We start from the raw sequence: 22,474 nt of genomic DNA, 5'->3' as shown, positions 1-22,474 counted from the left end.
AATTTTAAAATTCAATCAATCTCAATGGTTAAAAAAATATATTGATTTGAATACTGAATTTCGAAAAATGTCAACAAATATATTTGAAAAATTTTTACAAATTAATAAACAATTCTGTTTTTGGGCAGACAATGGAGAATATAAGAAAGCATAAGGATATTAGAATTATTACACATTGGGAATGTAGATACAGGGCTAAAGCTCTTATTAGTAAACCAAATTTCAACAGTTGTTATATTTTTGATGAAAATTTGGTTAGGATAGAGATGAATAAAGTTCAGATTAAATTTAATAAACCGATATATGTTGGATTTAGCATTCTTGATATATCAAAACTCTTTCTTTACGATTTTCATTATAATTATGTTAAAAAAACTTTCAGTGATCAATCTAAATTACCTTATACCGATACTGATAGTTTAATTTATTATATTAAAGTTCCAAACATATATGATTATATTAAACGCGATTCACATTTTTTCGATACTTCCGATTATCCAGAAAATAATTGTTATGGTATAGAATTAAAAAATAGAAAAGTTCGAGGTTTAATGAAAGATGAATGCAATGGCAAGATTGTCATGGAGTTTATTGGATTAAGATCGAAATTGTATTCATATAAAATATTAAAAGAAATTCGCGAGAAGAAAAAAGATAAAGGTGTTAGATCTTCAACATTAAAGGAAATTACATTTGAGAACTATAAAAAAACACTTTTTTCATACGAAAACGTAGTAGAAAATCAATATTTAATTCGAAGTGTAAAACATCAAGATTACACTGTACAACAAAGAAAAGAGGCTCTAAGTTGGTATGACGATAAAAGAGTTCTTTTACCAAAAAGTAAAGTCACTCAATTGTAAACTATGGGACAACATATGAAAAGAGGCCAGTGCCATAGGAGCTTTAATAAAAAAGTAACCACCAAAAATAGAAGAACCTCTTAAGTGACTTGTTGAATGCACAGTGCAGTGGTTTTTTTCTTTTTAGTGAAAAAAAGTGAGTGTAACTAAAAAATTTTTTTACATTTTTTTAAAATTTGCCTTCAATTTTAGTAATATTTAATAAAAATCGAAATTTCACTAAAATTTTTAATCGGAATTCCATAGGAATTTTCGATTAGAATTCCTTGGAATTCCACTGAAATTTTCAATCGGAATTACATTGGAATTTCGAATAAGAATTCTGGTGGCAATTCCCAGGAGCACTTTTTACGTGAGTTATTATTTATTATAAAAGTTAATTTAAATTATTTTTTAATTGTATGTGATAGTTTATTATGATTATTATTTAATTATACAATTAATAATAATATATATTTCTTTGTTTTTTGCAGAATGAGGACAATTACACGGGCTTCCGTTTATTTTTTCATGTACCAAACGAATGGGTGATCAATTGTTTTGATCTTCAGAAATTTCAGATTTTCTTACATTGGCGGCAGGAGTAAGGCGATACGGACTATTCAGTCCACGTTTATCAATGGACGACGATGAGTATTTCCTGGAACACATGAATATCGTAGTAGAAGTAGTTGAAATTCAGGATTTCGTGTTCCTGTTAAAAAACGTCCTAATATTGAGCATTTATCGGGAGATGAATTTGATTTTGACATTATAGAAGGTCCGGTTTCAAATCCAGCAGAAATTGAAGAATTTACTATGAGTCAAATGGACATTGATTTTCATCCAACTCAAGGTGTTAAAATTGAAGAGATTGTTGTAATAGATAAGGAAAATAAGGAGGAGGAAGAGAAGGAGAGGCAGAGGGAGGTAAATGAAGCCACTAGTCTCCTGGAATTACTTATTAAACAGGAACCACAGGAATCATTAATTGAATGATGTGAACAGGTAACTACAAAAGCTTGATCTCTTAATTTTTTTATTGAAACGTAGTTTAAATTATCCATATCGACAATATAAGCTTCACAAATAAACTGTACTAAACAGCAGTGCAGGGCTTGGCACGTAGAAGAGCATCCTTTCTTATAGAACTGTGTGACTAATTTTGATTGGCCCAGTCTGAACATTTGCTGAATCTCCATCAGTATAACCAATCAAATTCACTTGAATAGTTTAAACTTAGTGACCACACTTTTAATACTTCAGATACAATTTACGTAGAAAAAATGACATTTAGGTAAAAACACTAAAAAGACCACGAAAGAAAAAAAAAGATACTAAATTTCCTACTAAAATATTTCTCTCACTAAAAATGTTACTGAAGGACCAAAATCTTACTAAATTTAGTGGGAAAACCACTAACTTGGCAACACTGTTTTCATCAATAAATTCTTGTAACCATTTTTTCCTCGTATCCTTTTACATAAATTTTTCTCGCTTCTTTAAGCGTATTTTTTAATATTTCATTATATAAGTATACGAAACATCACCGGCATTCCAAGAAATACCATGTAAATTCTTTTCTAACCAACGATTAACACTCTTGTATTTCTTCGAAATACAATTCCACGGACACGGAGGTTGAAAAATCATATGCACTGGATTGGAATCATTATTATTTGTAGAAACTATAGCCAATTCTTTTAAAACAAATTCATTAATTGGCAATTTGAATCCTTGAACATCTACTATGTACTCCATTTCGGAATCTACAAAATTATTATTCTAAAAGAGGAATAAATGTAGAGAGTGAAAGTTTTGCGTAAGAGTATATCTTTAGGAGAGTTTTTCTTTAAGAGCCTCTTATAACTGACCTAGGAGAAATTCTTAACAAGGTCGAGTGAACTGCTGTGACTGTCTCTCTCTCTCAAATACAATTTTATTCATATGCAATTTAATTATTACTAGTAATAATATATATTTATAAATTAATAATAATTATTATATATGAGAGATTCTTTTTCAATCGCCCCAGCCCAAAAAGTCAATGTTGTGGGATTGGCTTCATACTTTGGTAAATTGTTGTCCTATATGATAGTAATAAATCCCTAAAATATAAACGCATTAAAAAAATATTTGCAGAAAGTAGAGGGGGTTGAAGTTTTGACGTTAAGGGTAACATTGTCATTTTCAAATCCCTATAACTATGACAAAAGTTAATGGATTTTAATTTATCTATAATGAATTTTAATGCATTTTTCACGTACTTTTCAAAAAAGTATACGAAATTAAAAAAAAAAATTTTGACCCCTTTTTTTCAAAATCAACCCTTATTTTTCGGTTTTCACCCCTTCGGGATTTTTTTTTTATTTTCATTGGAAAGCTGAGGTTTTTTCCTATGAGCTATGTAAATACGAAAGTGAGACAACAATAATTTTGTGAGAAACATAATATTAAATTAGGCGGTGCCTACCTAAATCCTCAAAGATGATCTCCAGGTATACCCCTTATCGGCACCGCCTACTTTAATATTCTGTTTCTCACAAAATTATTGTTGTTCCATTTTCATATTTACACAGCTCATGGGAAAAAACCTCAGCTTTCCAATGAAAATAAAATAAAAAAAAAATATCCGAAGGGGTGAAAATCGAAAAATAAGGGTTGATTTTGAAAAAAAGGGGTCAAAAATTTTTTTTTTAAATTTCGTATACTTTTTTGAAAAGTACGTGAAAAATGAATTAAAATTCATTATAGATAAATTAAAATCCATTAATTTTTGTCATAGTTATACGGATTTGAAAATGACAATGTTACCCTTAACGTCAAAACTTCAACCCCCTCTACTTTCTACAAATATTTTTTTAATGCGTTTATATTTTAGGGATTTATTACTATCATATAGGACAACAATTTACCAAAGTATGAAGCCAATCCCAGAACATTGACTTTTTGGGCTGGGGCGATTGAAAAAGAATCTCTCATATATATATAATGATAATAATAAATTATTACTAGTAATAATTTTTAATAATTATAAATTATTACTAGTACTAATTATTAATAATTATAAATTAATACTAATAATAATTAACAATTATTGGTAAAAAATTGAATTATTGTAAATAAATTTTTTTTTAATTTACACAATTTTTCTCACAATTTCGCTAATTATTATTATAGTATAATAATCTTTGTATTCATTCCGTCATTCATTCACATTTTCTTAGTACTTGATTTTTCTCATTATTATTAGATTATATATACATATATATCTTTACTTTGATAATTAGGGTTCTCGACGGTTTCTATCTGAAATTTTTGTTGTCAAAACAGCTTTTGGTTGAGGGTTCATAAGATGGTCGATGACCTTTTAAATACTGTAATGAAAGGGGTCGCTGAAACCGTATATGACCATGAAAATTTTTTTTGACGACCCATTTTCCCGCAACCACCCCCTTGCACCTACTCATGGGGGTTGGAGTTTCAAAAAAAAAAAAAAAATCGAGTAGTGTGTCAATTCCAATGTTTTTTGGGTCGCTTAATCCGAAAAATACCACTAAAAACAAATCCTTAACCCCCTACAACCCCTGGGAGGGGGTTGGAATTTCATTGTTCACGAAAAGTCGAGTACGGTGTGTAATCCTATGTTTTTTGTGCCGCTTAATCCGAAAAATACCACTAAAAACAAAAAAATCGAGTATTGTGTCAATTCCAATGTTTTTTGGGTCGCTTAATCCGAAAAATACCACTAAAAACAAATCCTTAACCCCCTACAACCCCCTGAAAAGGGGTTGGAATTTCAATTTTTACAAAAAGTCGAGTACGGTATCTATTCCTATGTTTTTTTGGTCGCTGAAATCAAAAAACACCAACAAAAACACATTCTTTACCCTTTTAACCCCCTACAACCCCTGGAGAGGGTTGGAATTTCATTGTTCACGAAAAGTCGAGTACGGTGTTTAATCCTATGTTTTTTGGGTCGCTTAATCCGAAAAATACCACTAAAAACAAAAAAATCGAGTAGTGTGTCAATTCCAATGTTTTTTGGGTCGCTTAATCCGAAAAATACCACTAAAAACAAATCCTTAACCCCCTATAACCCCCTGAGAAGGGGTTGGAATTTCAATTTTTACAAAAAGTCGAGTACGGTATCTATTCCTATGTTTTTTTGGTCGCTGAAATCAAAAAACACCAACAAAAACACATTCTTTACCCTTTTAACCCCCTAAAACCCCTGGAGGGGGTTGGAATTTCATTTTTCACGAAAAGTCGAGTACGGTGTCTAATCTTATGTTTTTTGGGTCGCTGAAACCAAAAAACATCACCAACAATAAAGTTTTCTAGAAAGTTACCTATGATTACACAAATACGCACCTACAAAGTCTTAAGGAAATTTATTTTTCTACACTTAGCGCCGTGAAAAATGATATTCCAACCCCCTCCCAGGGGTTCTAGCGGGTTAAGGGGGTAAAGAATTTGTTTTTGGTGGTGTTTTTTAATTTCAGCGCCCCAAGAAACGTAGGATTAGACACCGAACTTGACTTTTTGTGAAATTTAAAATTTTAACCCCCTCCCAGAGGGTTGTACGGGGTTAAGGAAAGAAAGGATTTGTTTTCAATGGTGTTTTTGGGATGAAGCGACCCAAAAAAACATTGGAATAGACACCATACTCAATTTTTTTTAATTTGAAACTCCAACCCCCGTGAGTAGGTGCAAGGGGTGGTTGCGGGAAAATGGGTCGTCAAAAAAATTGTTAATGGCTTGGTTAATGGTCATATTCGGTTTCAGCGACCCCAAAAACATAGGAATATGGGGTTGTGTTTTTTAAGACCTGAATTTTTTTTTTGTGCCTGTGTTATTATTGGAGCAATATATGATCGTAATCGTGAACTTCTGAGGAAAACGAATATGTCAAAATAAATTAAACAGTGTTTATATTTAAAAAATTTATAATTTTTTTGAAAAACTCATTAAGCGTCATAAAATAATATTGTCATTAAGCCCGAGAACGTCATACAGGCCCCCGCTGTAATTGACTTACTCGAGGTCTGAGCCCGGGACAGGCCGATAGAGTGAGGATATACCACTTCCCTTTTCAGGACCCAATCCGTAATCGCTCGATTCGTCCTAACAGTCTTGGGTTGAGGGAAATTTTTTTATTATTGTATATGCGATATAGATGATAACCGTTTAATCCCAGTGAGTGGAAGTGGTGTATTCATACTTAACTTACCAACACCTATCCCCGAGGATGCCACTCAGGCCTACCGTAATATCTGCCACTCGCGAGAACTTAATATAGGCCCAGATTGGTAGAGTGGGGGTATAACACTTCTCCTCAATGGAGTGAAAAGGCTACTGCTGATGTAAGATAAACATAGAGCAACCGAATACCGTTTCAACAACATTGTAGTAGTGTTGCTAAAAAAAGATTCTAATAGTCTCAGGTAACTTAACTTGATTATTATAAAGTTTATAATATTTTTCTGCAATTTGTCGATCAATAACTTACTGCAGGTGTTGAATCTTCTTATATTATATTTGTCTTTTTCATTTTTGTATTGGGCCCAAAAAATATATTCCTATTTTTGTATAGTATTAATAATTATACAATATGTATTTTAAAGATAAATATGGATATGGCATGATATTGGTATTGAAGATATTTGTTTCTTTTGGTTGTCTTAAATGTTTCATATAAAAAATACTTCAATCCATTTAGTTTTTTTGGTATTAAATAACATTGGCATTAAAGATATTACGATTTTGAGGATAAAGCGAGAGATATTGGATAACATTAGTATTGAATATATTTTAATAATGCAACAAAAATATTGATTGTTTTATAATAGTGGAAGCTGTCTTTTGGAAAAATTTTTTGGTATTGGGTAATTTTGGCATTAAAGATATTTGGATTTTGAGGATAATAAAATATGATATTGGATAACATTGGCATTGAATATATTTCGATATTGAAAAAAAAATATTGACTGTTTGAGAATAGAGGATGCTGGCTTTTGGAAAAGTATTTAAATAGATAGAAAGAGGTTTGAATATTGTTTTAAGGGTTAAAATTGTTTTATGGGTTAAATAATAGTTTGTGAGTTGAATATTGATTTGAATATTAATAAAAAGTGCAGAGGAAAATAAGTTCAATAATAATCATTATCGAAAATAATATAATATGGAAAAAGATTAAACAACGCTAATTCACGTTCATGTAAGATTATCATTGTTGCATTAGTTAGCTGAATTATAGTTAATGAAATTTTTTATAGGTGAAACACATGTAAGTAAATTTTTTAAAGCAATAAACTAAAATAAACGATATGTTTTGAAAATTGGCTTTATCAACAGTTTGAAAGTAGAAGAAGGATACCATGTCGAACATAGAAGAGTATTTTATTTTAAGTAATGAAGATTTTAAAATTATTGAAAATGTAAATGAAATGTTAAATGATATGCATATGTATAAATTTCAAGAATTATCAAAAAATGATTCAAATTCTTTTTTCATTATGCAAAGTACTGTGTATTTACAAATGCTTGATTTAATTGTTCCAATTAGAGAAAGAGATAAACATATTCAAATAGTTTTTAGCGGTAATAACAATTCTGGTCATTGGATTTGTGTTTATTACGATGAAGTAAGACTTTATATTTTTGATAACCTTAATGCAGGGTGTTCGAATATTCTTCAAATAGAATATTTAATTAGATTGTTCCCCTTTAAACCAACAGAATTTTTTGTAGATGTTGATCAACAACCGGTTGGTACAGTTAAGTGTGAAGTATAATGCAATAGCATTTGCAACATCTGTATTGGTTAACAGTGTAAATTAAAAGATTAATTTATGGAACTGATAATAATGTAATGAGCAAGCATTTGATATCATTTTTTGAAAACAATTAATTAAATCATTTTCCGGCAGTTAGAATGTCTAATATTAGGATTTCGATTTGTAGAGAATGATTGGAATTGTCTTTTCATAAATCGAGCTAAAGAACTTCAAAATGGTGAGCTAAACCTTTCATATTTTGTAAAAACTTTTCCCAGTAAAAATGACAACAGAGTTCTGTCTACTGAAACTAAGAATGAAAAGAAAATACCCAAAGAAAAAAATTTGTCCTGTAAGATGAAGAAATTATCTACAAAAATTGAAGAGGGATTTACATGCTGATGTAAATTCAGTATGCACAACAGAAAATAATAAGAAAATAATTTCTAGTCTTATTGTTAGGGAAAATTTTAATCCCATGACATATCCTACATTGTTTCCTTTTGGTGATCCTGGATGGACTGTTAACCTTAAGTATACATACCTTAAGCGTACTTGTAAAATAATATTATTATTTTTGTGAGATCAAAAGTCCAATAAGTGTCCGTCAAATAAAAATAAATTTTTAATTTTTCATAAAAAATCGTAGATATCGCGCGCGTTTACGCGCGTTTCTTTTAGCTAGTTAGTTTATATTCAACAATTCTATCATGTAGAATTAAACAATGGGCGGAAGTATTTGCACGGAAATTTTATTTTAATTCAAATTCTAAGGGGATATCAACAGGTCCACTTTTCAGTGATTCATTTTGTTTTGAGCAATCTATTACAACTAAAGGAGCGTACTTTAAAAATTCTTTTTTTGTTAACATTGGTTGTGATTCTTTACCATAATATGTAGCTTGAAAATTAGTGAACATTTCATACAAAGTAGAATATTGGTTTTTGTCAATGTCGAGATTCATATTTTCATATGGATAACATTGAGAATCTAAAAATAACTTAACATCAGAGATATTAGAATGATCAAAATAACTTGAATTTAGTATTGTATTATTTTTTCTACTTCTTTGAAACCCCAACTCAACAAATCTAGGTTTTTGCAGTTGTGCTGAAGTTTTTACACTCCAAATATGCTTAGGAGTTACAGGTAATAGAGGATACTCATACAATTCCCAAGTTCGAAAACTGATAGGAATATATGGATCCTTTTCAATATACTTTAACAGTTTAAATTTTCGAGCATCTGATAAGACAGGCACACAAAAAAAAAAAGTTGTCTGTTTCTTGAACTAGACATATATTTCCTATAGTATTTTGGCCCGCTGAAACCGAATCTGTGCTCAGAATTGCTCCATCACCCTCAGTTTTTTTTTTAAATTGACCAAAACTACCCTTAAGTGGACAAATTCACACTTCAGAGATAAAAAATAAATCAACTTATTTTTTTAAAAAATCGAATTTTACATCTAAGAAACTTTGCTCCACTAACTCTAAAACAAAGCCAGCATTGATCCAGCACCCCCTGAATTTTTTCAATTGAAAAAACTACCCCTAATCTGCAGAATCAAATTAAGGAGATAAAATAATAAAATAACTGATTGACAAATTTTATAACCAGATATTTTTACTCCAGCAATGCAGAAACAAAGCCAGAAATGCTCCCTCACCCTCTAAATTTTTTTAAATTGAAAAACCACCCTTAAATAGAAAAATTCAAATTTAGGAAGTAAAAAAATATTAAATTACCGGCTTTTTTTAAAACAGAACCTTACATGTATGTAGTTTGGCTCTACTAACTAAAAAAATAAAGCCAGCATTGATCCACCACCCTCTGAATTTTTTTAAATCGAAAAAACCACCCTTAAATAGAAAAATTTAAATTTAATAAGTAAAAAATATTAAATTACCGGTTTCTTTAAAAACAGAACCTTATACATGTTTGTAGTTTTGCTCCACTAACTCAAAAACAAAGCCAGCATTGATCCAGCACCCCCTGAATTTTTTTAATCAAAAAAACTACCCTTAATCTGAAGAATCAAATTTAGGAGGTAAAACAATAAAATAACTGATTAAAAAAGTTTATAACCAGGTATTTTTACTCTAGCAATGCGGAAACAAAGCCAGAAATGCTCCCGCACCCTCTAAAATTTTTTTAAATCGAAAAAACCACCAAAGTATCAAACTTAGAAGGTAATTTAATATAATTATATTGTGTTATCTCCTAAGTTTAATTCTTCAGGTTAAGGGTAGTTTTTTTGATTAAAAAAAATCACAGGGTTATGGATCAATGCTGGCTTTATTTTTTTGAGTTAGAAGAGCAAAACTACATACATGTAAGATTCTGTTTTCCAAAAAAACCGGTAATTTAATATTTTTAACTTATTAAACTTGAATTTTTCTATATAAGGGTGGTTATTTTGATTTAAAAAAAATTTAGAGGGGAGGGAGCATTTCTGGCTTTGTTTCTGCCTTCTGGAGTAAAAATACCTTGTTATAAAATTTGTCAATCAGTTATTTTATTGTTTTACCTCCTGAATTTGATTCTTCAGATTAGGGGTAGTTTTTTCGATTTAAAAAAATTCAGAGGGTGGTGGATCAATGCTGGCTTTATTTTTTTGAGTTAGTCGAGCAAAACTCCATACATGTAAGGTTCTGTTTTAAAAAAAGCCGGTAATTTAATATTTTTTTACTTTCTAAATTTGAATTTTTCTATTTAAGGGTGGTTTTTCGATTAAAAAAAAAATTTAGTTGGTAAGGGAGCATTTCTGGCTTTGTTTCTGCATTGCTGGAGTAAAAATATCTGGTTATAAAATTTGTCAATCAGTTATTTTATTGTTTTATCTTCTGAATTTGATTCTGCAGATTAGGGGTAGTTTTTTCAATTGAAAAAATTCAGGGGGTGCTGGATCAATGCTGGCTTTGTTTTAGAGTTAGTGGAGCAAAGTTTCGTATATGTAAAATTCGATTTTTAAAAAAAATAAGTTGATTTATTTTTTATCTCTGAAGTGTGAATTTGTCCATTTAAGGGTGGTTTTGGTCGATTTAAGAAAAACTGAGGGTGATGGAGCAATTCTGACCTCAGATTCGGTTTCAGCGGGTCAAAATACTATAGGAAATATATGTCTAGTTCAAGAAACAGACAACTTTTTTTTGTGTGCCTGTGTAATTTTATGTACTGTAACAACCATTCAACTTTTTCAATTACTATTTTGAATTCTTCAAGAGGTGCTGTTTATATAACTGCATTTAAATCAGTTCTTGATCTGGTTAGAATGAGCTCATGTTTAGCATTAATAATAACTTTATGATAATCTTCAGCAAAGCCAAAAATCATATTTAGCGGTATACAAACATCAAAATAACCATTATTATTAGTTAATGTTGGAGTATCACCAAATTCTAACAAACCAACATTCTCAAGAAATTTATTTTGACTTGCATCAAAAGAAACATAGTTTTTCATTAAACTTGTTAGACTGACATTTTTATTTTTATCTATTTCTACACCATTCAGTTCATATTTCGCCTTATCAAATAAATGACAAATGCCATTAGAAACTAATTTTGTGCGCTCTACTGCGTTTCCATCATTTTTTATTAGTTTTCCGCTCACATGAATCGAACTTTTGCTTGGCAGAAATCAATTTAATGATCTTGATTTTGAACAGTTATACGTATTTCCTTACTATTATTATACGTTGATGATGTATATGGCTGCTGCGCATGCACTTCTTCGTAATGAGCAATTGATTCATCAAAAATGATTGGTGAATCAATATTTAAAATTTCCCCTTCCATGGTAAATAATACGTCGGTATACAAATATACAAATGCAATTGCAAAAGATCTTAAATCGTTTTATCCATTTTGCTTCCTTGTAGAGGAAGCTTTGTAGGCCTTTCGTTTATAAAATTTTTATACATAGTGAAAACAAATTTTCCTCTATATAGAAACATGTTATATGAGATCCTGATCAATTGTCCAGATGTATGTATGTGTGTGTATGTGTGGACCGTTTTTGTGAACACGATATCTTTTACAGGTTTTAATGGATTTAGATAAAATTTGGTAGGCTCATTTATCATATTAATATCTCAAATCCGACCAAAGGATTTTTAAAAATACCTCAAAAAAAAAAAAATTTTTCGTCTTTTTTCCAAAATTTTTTTTTAATCAAAAAAATTTTTAAATAGAAAAATTTAAGGTTATATATAATAAAATCGTATTCCTTACGTCAAGACGAATCGATCAATATATATAAAGTATACATTTGAGATAAATTTAAAGAATTAATGAAAGTTAAAAAATCAAAAATTCACATTTTGGCTATAAAATTTTATGATTTTTTAAATTGAAGTTTATATATGAAATAATTGTATTCCTTACGTTAAGACGAATCGACCGATATATATAAGGAAAACATTTGAGGTAAATTTATAGAGTTAATGAAGGTTAAAAAATCAAAAATTCACATTTTAGCAATAAAATTTTGCTTTCTCCACGAGGAAGCAAATTTTTTTGCTGATCGTAAAGAGAAAGCAAAATGTTCATGTTCATCTGAATTTACAACTTGTTTTCTTTACGACTTTGAGACCGAGACTTTTGAGTAATTGTAGGTTTTGAGGTGTTAGCCTCTTCAGGATTCGTCGCTGACTGATTTGATTTTGGCATGGTGTATTATTTTTTTAACCAAAACCAATTATTTTCTTTTTATTATCAAAAACGATGCCCATTATTTTAAAGATTTGATATGAAGTCTAATCGTAATGGTTTCTCCTCGAAAATTTATCAAATGTCCGTCTTGATCAACAATTCTTAGCTGAATAAGATCTATTGTCTTGACAGCGACTGGGAGGTAAATGACGTGATTTGGTACTTCTACTATGGAATCTTTATGTTCAAAATTAATTTCTTTATCACAATAAATTGTACATTTTAAAGTATTGTTATTAGATTTAATTCTGAAAGTAATTCCTTTATTTTTCAAAATAAAATGCAAAACCTGATCCAGGTCACTAATTTCATAACTTCCTGTAGGTATAATAATTTCTTCATTATTAACATGAAACTTATTTTTTCCAACATCAATATTAGGAATAGAATTAAAAGTTAAAAATTCAACAAGACCAAGAGAATAATTTTTAAAATGAGACAACTCCATGGGGGGGGAATTGAGATTCTAAGATGGAACTATTTCCTGATAATGTTAATATAAGTGAATCGTCCATGTTGAAATCTAAGTATTAACTGAATGGAATATTTAATTTATTTATCTTTTATATGAATAGAATACATATTTGAAATATTTAACTGATTGCATAAAAATTTAAGACATAAATGACCACAGTTAAATGAATCATAATTTTGATATTTTTCATAATTATACATTATGCTACCAACACCGAAATATTTAATAAGATCTAAAGGTGGTCGAAGATTACCAAAACTATCAAAATAAATAATTTTATTATTATTTTTTTTATAAGCACACCAATGTGTACCAGGACCATTTTTATCATCTAAATTAATTATTGCAGATTCATTTTTATTAGATCCATGAATAGGTAGTTCATTCCGCATAAAAACCCCTCGAAGAAATGGAATTTTTAACCGTTTTGCAAATTTTACTAAATCTAAGTCTGTTAGGGTACGGTGTGGTAGCTTCATTTTAAGTTTTTTGATTTCCATCCTTGTCCTGTTTTATAGGGTTTGAGATAAAGTCCTAGTCCAGTTTTGTATGGTTTCAAGTACAGTCCTTTTCCTTAGGCAATTGATTCCATTGTCTCATTGTGACGTTTACTTTCCTCAAGCTGACATTTTGCGGAATTTGCACCATTTATAGCTTTTGCAATTCCCGCTATCCCTCCTGCCAATGTCCCTGTAGCACTTAAACTCGCAAACAAAGGTATAAGAAAAGGTAAAACACCTCCAACCTTAAAAGATAACAACAGCAGCAGCAATAGCCAATTAACACAACCTGTTATGAAGCTAATAGCACAGCCCCACAAAAAAAAGTGTCATGTACTTTTGACCGGAATACCCTAACCCTATGTATTTAACGCGCTGAACACGAATCCGAAGTCCGTTTTGTTCCACCACGTCAGGATTTTTTTCTAACCTCAAAAACCATGTCGGATTTTGTGAAGTAGGCGATTTTTTTAAAAATTGATGTATTAACTTCGAACTTGGTATCTGGTGGTTTTTTGTGTCGCTGATTACGAATCTCAAATTAGATTTTCAAAATCCAATATGGCGGACGAATATTGAAAAAAATTTTAGATTTACTTCAAACTTGGTATCTAGGGGTTTTTTGGATCGCTGATTACGAATCTGATGTCAGATTTTCGAAATTAGATATGTCTGATTCAATATTAAGGAATTATTTTTAAAAAATTGTCAGATTTTTATGAAATTTGGTATCTACAGGTTTTCTAAGTTGCTGACAAGTAACACTAGGGAAGTGCCGTACGCCGTTTTTTCTGAAACTTGGCAGTTTTGTTGCTTTTTGAAAACAATTTGACACGTATTTTTTTGTTTTTCCCAAAAGTTGATTTAAGGCGAGAAACTACCCCTTGATTTTTTTGGGAGGGGGACATTATTTTACGAAATTTTTTAAAAATTAATGTTCAATAGTGTATATAGGGGTTTTTTTGGGTCACAGATTACGAATCTGATGTCAGATTTCAAAAATTCAAAATGGCATATCCAACATAGACTTCTATCGGCCATATTAGATACGCCATTTTTAATTTTTGAAAACTGACATCAGATTCGTAATCAGCGACCCAAAAAACCCCCAGATACACTATTGCACATTAATTTTTAAAAAATTTCGTAAAATAATGTCCCCCTACCAAAAAAAAGTTCAAGGGGTAGTTCCCTCAATAAATCAGATTTTAGGAAAAAACAAAACATACGTGTCAAATTGTTTTCAAAAAATTACAAAACTGTCAAGTTTCAGAAAAATCGGCGTATGGCACTTCCCTAGTGTTACTTGTCAGCAACTTAGAAAACCTGTAGATATCAAATTTCATAATAATCTGACAATTTTTTAAAAATAATTCCTTAATATTGAATCAGACATATCTAATTTCGAAAATCTGACGTCAGATTCGTAATCAGCGACCCAAAAAACCCCTAGATACCAAGTTTGAAGTAAATAAATTAATTTTTTAAAAAATCGCCTATCTTTCGATATCCGACATGTTGTTTGAGGTTAGAAAAAACTCCTGACGTGATGGAGCAAAACGGACTTCGGATTCGTGTTCAGCGCGTCAAAATACATGGGGTTAGGGTATTCCGGTCAAAAGTACATGACACTTTTTTTTTGTGGTGCTGTATAGTTAATAATTTGACAGACGGATAAAATGAAGCCTCCTACAATCGGTTCTAATGGGAATCTCCCGAAACCAAAGTCGAATGTTGACCTTGCACAAAGTATGAAAGAATTAACAATTGACATCACATTACAGACGTCACTTTAGAAAAATTGGACAACCGATGCTATTAAAAGCCTTACATGAACTGACACAATAACTAATAAAAACCTGTTATTTATAAGTTTTTAACTCAGTATATATAAAGATGGAGTTTAAAGAACAGTTTTCTAAACTACCTGTTTTTAATTTTGACACTCTTACCGAAAAGTGTGATAAAAAACAAGAAAAGCGTCATAGGGATTTATTACCAAATAGTATGCGAGCGATATTTTGTGGACCGTCTAATTGTGGTAAAACAAATGCATTACTTGCACTTTTAATACAATCAAACAGTTTAAGATTTGAAAATATATATATCTACTCAAAATCATTATATCAACCAAAATATAAATTTTTGGAAAGTATCTTGCGACCCGTTGATGGCGTTGAATATTTTGCATTTAATGAGCATGCAGATGTTAACGATGCGCGACCTAATTCAATATTTATATTTGATGACGTAGCTTGTGAGAAACAAGATAATATTAAGGCCTTTTTTGCTATGGGAAGACATAAAGCGGTTGACTGTTTTTATTTATGCCAAACTTACGCGCGAATTCCGAAACATTTAATTAGTGATAATGTTAATTTATTAGTATTATTTAGGCAAGATAAAATGAATCTTAAGCACATTTACGATGATCATGTAAATACTGACATGACGTTTACGCAATTTAAAGAAATGTGTAGTTCTTGTTGGAAAAATAAACATGATTTCATAGTTATTGACAAAGATCGTGAATTTAATCAAGGTAGATACAGAAAATGCTTTGATTGTTTTATAAAATTAGAAGGTTAATACAATGAAAAGACAGTGTAATTTTAATCATTGAACTAACAACATGTCTTCTGTACAAGTAGAAAATTTACGACAGCAAAATAATATTTTTGGACAAATTGCTAAAGCGAGTGAAGCGATTCGACGGAAATATAGATTACTTAAATTAGGCAGGGAACAAATTGAACAGTCTTTAAATGATACTTTTAAACCAATAGTAACACCTATTCAAAAGTTAGTAGACGCTATTGCAATAGTGAAACATATTCATCCAACAAAAGTAGAAACAAAAGATGAATACAAACAAAAATTGAATGAAGAAAATTCTGATTTCATTGATGTAAACAATGATAATGATTTTTATGCAAATTTGCAAATTAAAAATGAAGATAATGATAATGACATTTCATTTAAAACAGCTAATAATAAAAATATTGAATGTAACACGTCAAAAGATTTAATTTCTCCAAAAATTTTTTTAAAAGAAAATATCATAAATGTGTATCTTAAATTATTAGATAACAAAAAAAAGGACTTGGACAATGTATATGATGTCAGAAAATTAACTCAAGGAAAATTAATGATCGGTGATTGAATAATAAATTTTGAAGAAAATGATATTTTAATTAACAACTCAAGTTATTCTGCCACTAAGGGTTTACTTGAACTTTTATTTAAAAAGGTACCTGAAGAAAATTTCATCAGCTAGAAAGATCGTGAAAATTATATTATATCGTGACAGAATGAGTTTAAAATACGTAAATTATATAGCCACACATTCTGGTAAAGGTCTAATTCCACATTATATGATTGATCGAAAAGACAAAAATATTGATTATATTTATTGGGATGATCCTAATGAATTAGTCGATCGTTTAATATTACTTTTAGCCTCTAAAGCTGCTGGAAATCCTAGCCATATTAATGAGATATTATCAATTATTGAAGAATTACGGGAGGCTAGATTTATTTATTAATCATTAATATATTTAATTTTATATCATTTGCAAGATGAGCATCGATATATTCGGTCGTCAGTTTAGGAGTGCAGAAACACCAAATCGCGGTCTTGCAGGACTTGGTTTTAAACTTACACTAAACGGAGATTTTAATATAGAAAATAAAAAATTATGTAACGTGGCGGATCCTGAGAGTAGTAACGGTGATGCAGTGAATATGAATACGGTAAACAAATTTATAGAAACTAAAGAAATTATAATTCACATTTTGTAAATCTTATGAAAAATTATAATATTCATATTTACTCTACTTATAGTAATTTGAAAGCATCAATTTGTGAACGGTTTAATCCTACTTTAAAAAATAAAATGTGGATGCAATTCAGTTTGCACGGTAATTACAAGTGGATAGATATATTATCTAATTTAATAACTTCTTACAATAATACAAAACATCAAACTATAAAAATGAAACCAAAAAATATAACTGCACAAAATGAAAAATAATTATTAATTAATATGTACAAAAAGAAAAATTTTTCTGTAATAAAGAAAAAATTCAAATTTAATGTAGGAGATTAGTGCGTATAAGTAAATTTTAGCATGTTTTTGAAAAAGGATATACTCCGAATTGGACTACAGAAATTTTTACTGTTAGTCATATAAAAAATACTGAACCCATAACTGATTTTTCATTACTTCACATTAATTTTCCCTCTTCTCACATTCTTACATTTTTTACAGTAATAGTTCTTCATACAATAATTGTAAGTCACTGCATAAACATTTCCATTCTAATTTGTCAGGTGAAATTCTGAACAGAAGATCCTTATCTATATCCCTCAATTCAAAACAACATATTGTTGTCCAATCAAAAATTTCTTGAAAAAATTCTAAAAAATGATTCGAAAACTTATAATCACTATACATTAATGAATAAATACAATAATCGTCGACTTGACATAAATTTTACAACATTGATTAACTCTCCAGTTGTTGAAAATTCGACTCCTGTTGTCAGTTGTTTTGTGAAAGATGAATTTAGGTTGAATGAATTTGAGAAAATTAGATGATTTTTTGGCACACAATCCATTTTAAACTTTTTTCAGAGTTCGACAAATTCAATAAAATTATGTGGCCCTCCCAAGTATTTAACAGCCAATTTTTGCTGTGCCGTTAATTCTTTTAAATATGGTAATAAAGTGTCGTTTTCACTAATAAACAATTGCCATGTTAGCCAATTGTTTATTAACAATCCACTAACCCAAAGTACTTCTTATAGGACTCGTTGGATGCGGAATTTTTTCAAATTTCATTTAGTAACGTCATAATTACGATACCTTTATTCGTTTATAAGATATGTAAATTTTTATTAACATTAATTAACCTTTGGAAAACATATATGTCAAAATTTTTTTTATTTACTTATATAATATTTAAAATTTTTAGTAAATTAATTAACTATTAAGGTCAATAAAAAATGATATATTTTATAAACAAATAAAGTTATCGTAATTCTAACGTTACTAAATAAAAGTTGACATAATTCCGCATCCAACGAGCCGTATATGAAGTATTTTTAATTAGTGGATTGTTATGAAAAATTGGCAAACATTGCAATTGTTTAGAAAAAATACCCTAATCCAAAGAAGTTCATATAGGGCTCGTTGGATGCAGAATTACGTCAGCATTCAATTGGTAGCTTTAAAATTGCAATAACTTTATTTGTTTGTAAAATATTTCATTTTCTATTAACATTAATTTATTAATATCTCGAAAATAACAAAAACGGACATCTCAATATTGTTTGTGGTGAAAATACACATTTTTAGCTTTCACAAAAAATAAATAAAAAAAAATAAAAAGGATCGAACTTAAAAAAAAAAATTCGAAAAAATGTTTAATTTTCAAAAAAGAAGGGTCAAAATTTAAATTTTTAAAAAAAAATTTTGCACCATTCGAAAGAACAGGAAAAAACCTTTCGAAAACATATGGGACAAATTTTTTTTCTTCTTTCTGTTTAAAATTTACAAGTGTCCAAAAAAAAGTAAAAAAAAAGTATGTGCAAGTTACAGCCCGATCCCATCAACTTTTTTTCACTTTGTTGGCTACTGGAATTTTACCCCATATATATAAAAGGCTCAGCGGGAGAATTCGATGTGAATAAGAGGTGAGCATTGAGCGAGTAAGGTGAAAGGGTTATGAGTAAACATTGTTAATTCAGAGGCACAATTACAGGATGTGGTTTGCTGGTAGCCCGCTGATGCGGGCCAAAAGGTCAACATTGTAGAAGAGCTCGAGGGCAAATACTCTGCATTGAACCGTATAATTTGCATGCTATTCTTCAAGCCCCAAAATGTGCACTCGGTACACGAGTCTATAACCCTCTCATCGCCGATCATCTTTAATTGTCTAATTGGCAAATAAATCCCGTTGTTTCCCAATGGCAAGTTCTACAGCACAATCGATATTATATGCCTTTGCGATTTTCATTGCTTATTCTAACAATTGTTTTGAACCAGCAGGTTTTAAAAAAGACAAAATCAGGAGAGAAACTAAAGATTTTGTGACCTTATTATTCAAAAGGGTTGAGCTCAAGTACTGTTGTTAACCACTAACACAATATTCCATAAATAATTTCGTTTGGAATATTCCACGAGTGTTAATATATATTAAGTCAAATATAGCCAAACTTTGTAATTCGATTCAATGAACTTTTTTGGTCATATCGTTTTGAAGGAATATATCGTCAAATCGACACACCTCTCCTGAACAAATTCATAAATCATTAAAATGGTTACTAAATATTATGGTTGCATCTTCTTAATAGTCAAATGTAATTTTCCAGAAAATACCAACTACTGCCTTTTTCAAAATATCGATGAAAGCATTATTTTTTAATTGGAAAATATTGTCTCGGTAATATGCACGCTGTGGATACCAATATTATTCGTACTAATTCAAATAATTATTTCAGCTTAAAATATATCAAATAATAAAGAAAACCAACATTTACGAAGTATGAACAAAACAATTTAATGTACAAAATTTCGATTTCTAAATAAGGTCAAAATTAAAAATAATTAACCGTTATGGGACTGAGGAAAAAAACACCTTCTATGGACGGACGAGGCACCCAGGTTTAATTTATGTTTAATGTTTGTTTATGTATAATTTATTGAAGATTTTGTATCAAAATAAGCAGTTCAATTAACTTTCAGTTTAGTGGATCTTTTAATAAAAGTAATAATCACATAATATGATTACAGTGTAAAAAAATCTTATTTAAAGGCTGAAAAGAGGTCTTATTTTAAGAGGCAACATTATTAAGACAGCTTTGCTGAATTTACGCAATACAATTTCCATTATAACTACTAGCGCTGATTTTAAGACTCATCTTTAAATAAGATTTTCTTTTTACTGTGTACATAAACATTGCAAATAAAAATTATCATTATTAGTTGATTATTAAAAAACTGTCCATTACGTATTAAGTATTTTGTATGTATTCACAATTTCATTGATCTTTCATTGAATAGTATCCGTATATATACTATTTGCTAGATTGCAAAACAGGTACATATTTAGGAAGATTATTATTATTTAACTACAGTAACTAAAATACATATTTTATAAAAAAATTATGTGCATTACTATAAAAATTAATAAAAATTCTTAAATGTAATTTTTCATAATTTTTTAATAGAAATTTCTACATTTATCTGCATGAAATGTATTGAGGTAACCGGGTACTTTGTTCGCCTTTTAAGGGTGAAGAAACTTTGTTTATTATTTACGAATAAATAAATAAAAATCGGACAAGTGCGAGTTACACTCGCATTAAAACCGAGGGTTCCGTACCCTTAAACCTAAAATTTAAGGGGTTAAAGTGTGAAGGCATGTGGAAAAATTCCAATTTTGCTTAATTTTTCCTGTAATGTGAGCATAAAAACACATAGATAGACACATAGTCACATATAACGAAAATTATCAGTTTTTCCTTAAAAACGCTATGATTATCAAACGTCAATTTTAAAAAAGTACTTGGAACATCAGAAACTGTTTCATCAACATGTAAAAGGATACATATGCGGTTGGAACAATTGTAAAAAAGTATTTAAAACAGAAAAATGTTTCAAAATGCATATACATTGGAAACACAATTTCAGGAATCCGTGTAATATATATCAAAATGATAGACAACATTTAGGAAATAAAAATGCTACTTTTAATAGCACTGTTTCATTACGTTCAAAGAAGTACAATAACTATCATTCTTTTTTAAAACATTTAAAATGTCATTTAATATGCAACATTAATCAAAAATTTAACTCGACTCAAAATGAACTTTTTTTTTAACATCACTAACTACTTTTCATAAGTAATGGAAACATTTGTTTTTTCCAGGATGTTGATGGACATTAATCCACAAACAGGACACAAGAGAGGCAGAAAAAATAAATAAAAAAAAACGGAAGAGGATTCAAAAGTGATCAGGTTAATTGCAAATATTGTCAGTTTTAATTCATAAAAGTGATTTTCTTGAAACTGAAATATTATAAAAGATATACCTCTGCCTTTCTTTAAGAAATATACTTAAGTATTTTAATATTAATAGAACTCGAATAGAATTATTTTTATGTCGTTTTGTAAATAAATTTAACTTTTTATGTAAACTTTTATTTATTTATAGCCTTTATTTATCAAATAAGGATAAAATTTCCGATTAGTTTGAAAAAATTATTACTTAATGATAGGAAAAATGTTCGCAAAAATAGTCGGTATAATTTCCAATTTCTTCGAAAAAGATGATAAGTAAATATGAGGAAAAATATCCGAATCGTAGGGAGTATAATTTCTAATTTATTCGGAAAAAATCCGACTCACAGGAGGAAAAATTTTCGATAGATTTGAAAAGAATGCCTATTAAATATCTGGAAAAATATCCGATAAAGCCGGAAAAAAATCCAAACCACAGGAGTATAAATTTCCGATAACTTTGGAAAAAATACCGAATACATATGGCGAAAAATATCCGATTAATTCGTAAAAAAATCCGACTTATTAGTAGGTAAAATTTCCGAAAAATGTCGGAGATAATTCTTACTATTTATTCAGAAATACAACCACCCCTTGGGGCTCCGTGCTGTCCGTATTTTTTCAGAAAAATTTCGGAAAAATTTTTTACAGTGTACAAGCATTACTGAAATTTATTAAATATGAGACATTTTATTTGTAAACATAAAAATAAAAAATTAATGCCTTATAGATTTTAAAATGCATTTGTTTTTATAAAAAATATATCATTCTTTTATGTACCGGAACTTAACAATGTATGTAAATTGTAGTCTTGGAAATAAACACTATGTATATATATATTAGATGCTTTTTTAAATTACTTAAATATAAAAGTAAAGACGATATTTGATCATAAAACTACAAAAAAATATTTTTGGGGTGCTGCACAACGGGAAAAAAGTGCTGCATAACCGGGTCAGGGACAACTTTGCAAATGACCTCATAATTCGTTTTGATTCAATTATTTTACAAAAATTCCTTTTGCATCATAAAGTAGAGGACTAATGTTGAGTTTCTACATGTAAATATTTTTCAGGCTCGTTAGTTCTGCTTGATA

The 22,474-nt window shown here is 29.4% G+C and overlaps 1 long non-coding RNA gene across 1 annotated transcript; it reads left to right on the top strand.

Annotated features, from left to right (window-relative positions):
* The first annotated feature begins 379 nt into the window (after window positions 1-379).
* On the top strand, window positions 380-22,155 carry LOC127289527 (uncharacterized). Its single transcript, XR_007844190.1, has 3 exons — window positions 380-999; window positions 1,337-1,850; window positions 21,247-22,155. It is a non-coding gene; the product is annotated as an uncharacterized LOC127289527 (long non-coding RNA).
* The last annotated feature ends 319 nt before the right edge of the window (window positions 22,156-22,474 follow it).

This window comes from Leptopilina boulardi, unplaced genomic scaffold (genome assembly GCF_019393585.1).
Source record: "Leptopilina boulardi isolate dan_hultmark-lab unplaced genomic scaffold, ZJU_Lbou_2.1 LbouV2_44, whole genome shotgun sequence".
Taxonomy (NCBI): domain Eukaryota; kingdom Metazoa; phylum Arthropoda; class Insecta; order Hymenoptera; family Figitidae; genus Leptopilina; species Leptopilina boulardi.
The sequence above is the reverse complement of the archived record's forward strand: the minus strand, read 5'-3'. Positions and strand labels throughout refer to the sequence as shown.